Source organism: Erinaceus europaeus, chromosome 13 (assembly GCF_950295315.1).
Source record: "Erinaceus europaeus chromosome 13, mEriEur2.1, whole genome shotgun sequence".
Taxonomy (NCBI): Eukaryota; Metazoa; Chordata; class Mammalia; order Eulipotyphla; family Erinaceidae; genus Erinaceus; species Erinaceus europaeus.
This window is the reverse complement of record NC_080174.1, coordinates 66325594-66330361: the sequence shown is the minus strand read 5'-3', so window position 1 is coordinate 66330361 and position 4768 is coordinate 66325594. Positions and strand designations below refer to the sequence as shown.

Genomic DNA, 4768 nt, shown 5'->3' with positions numbered 1-4768 from the left:
TAACTTTCATTCTCTAGAACATGGAATGGTTTTGTTTGTTTTGATTTTTGCCAAGGTCTTGAAGTAGGAAGTACAATCCAGACTTCAAAAATGCACAATAGCTGGCTCAAGGAAGTCTGAGTAATGGCTTTCTAATACCGTCCCTGATGAGATGGGTGATGATTGAAAATGAACAGTAAGCCATAATTCAACTTTTTTTGTGTGTGTGGCATCAGGGCATCATGTGATTTCACCACTTCTAGACAATTTTATACTTTTTATTTTGACTGTATCATCTAATTTATTATTTGGGAGTTACAAATGAATTTTAGTTTTTTTTCCCCTTTTCTCCTGTTATTATTTAGAAATTCAATCTCTTATTTTTTTTATCCTTTAGATCATAACATGTTTTAAGTTTTATTTTCTCTGAGAGACAGAGAGAGAGGGAGAGGCACTGTGATACTGGAGCATCTCCAATATTCTTACATGGCACTAGGGCTCAAACTCAGGCATGTGCATGGGAAGCATCCATCCTACTTGGTGAGTTATATTTTCAGTCCACACAACTTGACTTTTTTTAAGGTATGAAACAACAGATTTGCATGTCATCCTGGTGCAAGGCCATGTTAATCTTCTCTGTGTTGTTCCAATTTCAGTCCACATGCTGCTAAAGTGAGCATCCAATTTGACTTCTAAATTAGGTTATCTATAAAACTTCAGACAGCATTAAACGCGGCTTAATATGGGAATAAACAATTTGATCAAGGAATATGGTATGAATCTGTTATGAATATATGAAAAGTAAACAACATTAAAAATCCTATACTGTAGAAGAAATATAGTCAAATCATCCTTAGTACAGTGATTAAGTTAGAAATAGAAAATTCAATGTCACTGAAATAATTGTCATCATCTTTGGCATCAACTTACTGGCTCAGAATAGTAGTATGGAATCACACAAAAATGCAGTTTATACCTTGATCTGAATCAGTTTCAGTGGTCCCCAAATGTGATTGGGAAATGGAATCAACTCCACAGCTTGTTAAAAATATTCTCTTGGGTCAGCCCTCAGAGGGTGCGATTCAGCAATTCTATGAGAACACTTGACTCAGCATCCAAATTGCAAGTTTTGGAAATTCTACTTTTTATTTCTCTTCTAAATGGAACACAGGCTTCATAGAGACTGCCTGGTTCAGAATCTTCGTCATGTAAATAAGATGGGACCTGGAACATTCTGTTAAAGTCCTAATGCTTACAGATTTTCCTAGGAGTAGCAATGACAGAAGGGAAAGAACTAGACAAGAAGAGAGGCTGTACTTATGAGAATGGCCATGCAATGGTAAGATCAGTTGTTAAAGCAATCTCTAATCACCCTGCCTGAGGGCTGGTGAAAATGTTCCACAAGTACTGTTTAAAAACTGTAAAAATAATTTTGTACTTGTCAGCAATTCCTCACCGAAAAATGTTTCTGGTACTGGAACATTTTGTTCTATAAGTAAAAGCTGTTGGTCCTATGATAAATAAATCTCCCTCTTTTTAAGTTTTTTTAACGTGGTGCCATAGAGACGAATGAACCAATAAGGGGCTAAGCACCTACTCTCATCTTCTCTATGGAAACCTTCATGTGGGGAGCTGATACTTTTCCAAAGAATTTCAGTGGAACTCAATAAGTAGCAAGTGTCTCCTTCTGATGGCCTGAGGAGAGACCAAAAGACTGAGTAGTTGTCAAAGACAGGACTACTGTAGTGTCCATTCTGTTTTGACGGCACTTTCTGTCATTTAACATCTGGGTGTCACTAAAACTGGCAAAAAGCTAAGGTTATGGTCCTTTTGTTAGAAAAGCAAGGACAAGAGAAGTCTACACATTAAGTGTTTTGCTGACATACTTGTCTGAATTTGGAATGGGAATTGGGGGTGGGGTCAGGTGGCAATAGAGAGGATCATAATTATTTTATTGCCACAAGAGTTATCGCTGGGGCTGGTACCTACATGATGAATCCACCACTCCTGATAGCCATTCCTTCCTTCCTTCCTTTTATTTATTTATTTATTTTTTTGAGATACACAGAAAAATAGGGAAGGAAGAGGAAAGAGGGAGAGAGATATCTGCAGCACTGCTTCATCACTTGTGAAGTTTCCTCCCTGCAGGTGGTGACTGGGGACTTAAACAGGGGGACGATCATAATTCTGGAGGGTTCTTTGCACTCTAAAATATAAAGACTTTAGTCTAATAATCTACTATTGGCCACATGGATCAGTTATGGCGGATGAGACAAACTAACCTTACTCTGCTCTACTTTATGTGCTAGCCTGTGCCATCTAGGATCCCAAAGCATACTTAACAATTTCAGTAACTCAAAGCTTTCTTCTAAGCTAAAACTTCCAGGCTGGGAGGTAGCTCAGCATGTAGAGTACAAGTCTTGACATGTATAAGGCCTTGGGTTTGGTCCCCAACACTACACAATGGCGTCATTGACAGAACCAGGAGACTCCACAGGTGCTTTGATGCTTTTCTCTCCCCTCCTCTCCTCTCCTCTCCTCTCCTCTCCTCTCCTCTCCTCTCCTTTCCTCTCCTCTCCTCTCCTCTCCTCTCCTCTCCTCTCCTCTCCTCTCCTTTTCTTCCTCTCCTTTCTTATTTACCTCTCTCTCTCTCTCCCTCCCTCCCTCCCTCCCTCCTTCCCTCCCTTCCTCTCCCTCTTTCTGGATTGAAAAAGGATCTAGGTATCTGTGGTATCATGCATGCACGAAACTATCAGTTCATTCCATGATGTCATATGCAATCTTTTCCTCTTGAATAGTAACCATTTAAGAAGATTATGTTTTCTTAAATCAAACACAGTTGTGTTCGATCTTGTTAGATTAATTCCTGGGATGTCTACTGGATTTTTACTTGATAGAAGTTATTTCTCTCCCACTCTCACTATTCCACAAAGTTTAGGAATATTACCCTCAAGGACTTAAGATTGTTATCTTTATTTTTAATCTATTTCTCACATGCCTTTTGCCTTAATTCCAACCTCAGAATTGGAAATGAGGAAATTCACTTGCTTTTTAAATTTTCAGAACATCAGTACCCATTCAGATTGATTTAAAGTCAACCATGAATTGTCCTTGACAGCCTATTGGGTGGATATGTTTAGTAAATGATCAAACCAGGGCTGCACTGCTCCTAAGTAGTCTCAGGAATAACACTTGGTAATTTTGGCTAAACTTTTTGTGTTTAGTCTAATCATCATGCAGAATTATGAGGGTGAGTTCTTTCAAACACTGGGAACAGCTATAGTATACTTCAGTGACTTTCAGTGGAGGCCATAAATAAACATTTAATAAGCCCTTTCTTACTTTTTTTTTTTAAAAAAAAAACAGACTGTTAAACTCTGTTTTATGATGGTGCTGGAAATTGAACCTAGGACCTTTGGTGAGAGGCATGAAGGTCTTTTTCCATAACCATTATTCTATGTATTCATTTTAAATGCTTTAACTAGAGGAAAATGGTGTGTAGAAGGCTGTTTTAGTAATACCATAGAGCTGGCTCTCTCCTAGTCAATTCAAGTTTGTTTTTCTTCTTTTTTTCTAAAAAAAAAAAAAAGTTCTGAAAAGAATATCTAGCACCTCTGTACTTCTGGGGCACAATGCCAGCTCTGTTTAATTTAGCTATATTATTCTTGCTAAGTGAATTGCAAACCTCAAAATGAATTTGTATAATCTGTTACTCATTTTGTTCCAAATAAATTTAACCTTCTAGCCAATGAGGCCTTAGAATCACTTTACTCATTTGCTTCTTAAATTTCCAGAACTTCATTTATCCATTCAAATTGACTTAAGTACAACCATGAATTGTCTTTGACAGTCTAATTGGGTGGTATATTTTGTAAATGTTCTTGCACTGAAAGCCGTTCACTCATTTTGGAAGCACTCTGAAGTGCCAGTCCTGTAGCAGACAATCTGACGTGCACTGGCTGGTCTGCTCAATCCACTGTGCTTCTCATGTATGAACCATACATAGCTGTCCTCAGCAGGAATTAGCTGGGAATCAAACTTGGGGACTCCAGCTTCTAAGTCAAAAGCCAGTGTGACACCTCTCACCTTTCCCCTTGACTCATTTCTTATGAATCATTGGAACTCAGATTTCATAGAGGGTGGCCAGTAATAGCAGGATAAACTATGCATAGACTGGAAAATTAGGTGGCAGCCTGTGATACAAAGTAGTGAATAAGTAAACACTTAAGATTTTATGCCAAGTATGGAATCAACAAAATCAAATGTTTCTGGCAGAAAAAAAATAGCATAGGCATTAAGATTATTAGAAAGTGTGTGACAGTAGTAAATGCTGAGTAATTTCTTTTCTTTTCTTTTTTTTTTTTTTGTCATTGTGGGGGCTTTCCCACTCCAGGCAGTTTTTTCAGATAGAGAGTGAGGGCTGGTGAAATGACATACTTGAATGTTATGCTGTTTTGGTGTGGAGGCCAGGCCCAGCCCTTGTTGCATTCAGAGAAGCTTTAGTAGTGTGCTCTCCTTCTTTCTGTCTTCCTGTCTCTATCTAAAAGAGAGAGCTAAAGTCAGAGATAGAGAATGAGATTAAGACATCACAGCACTCAGCCTCCCTCACTCACTGTGTTGGGTAGTAGGTTTAAACCAAGGTTGCACACATGACAAAGTAAGTGACTTATTCTTGTACTACTTTGCAGGCTTTTTTTGAGTTTCATGCAGAGGCAAAGAGGCAGAGAGACCACACACTACTCTTGCACTGCATGAAGCTTGCCCCAGTGCCATGCGCGGTGTTTTTTCA

General features: G+C 38.5%; 1 non-coding gene across 1 annotated transcript; it reads right to left on the bottom strand.

Annotated features, from left to right (window-relative positions):
* Window positions 1-557: 557 nt before the first annotated feature.
* Window positions 558-659, bottom strand: LOC132532513 (U6 spliceosomal RNA). The gene has a single exon (XR_009544467.1). It is a non-coding gene; the product is annotated as a U6 spliceosomal RNA (small nuclear RNA).
* Window positions 660-4768: the final 4109 nt, after the last annotated feature.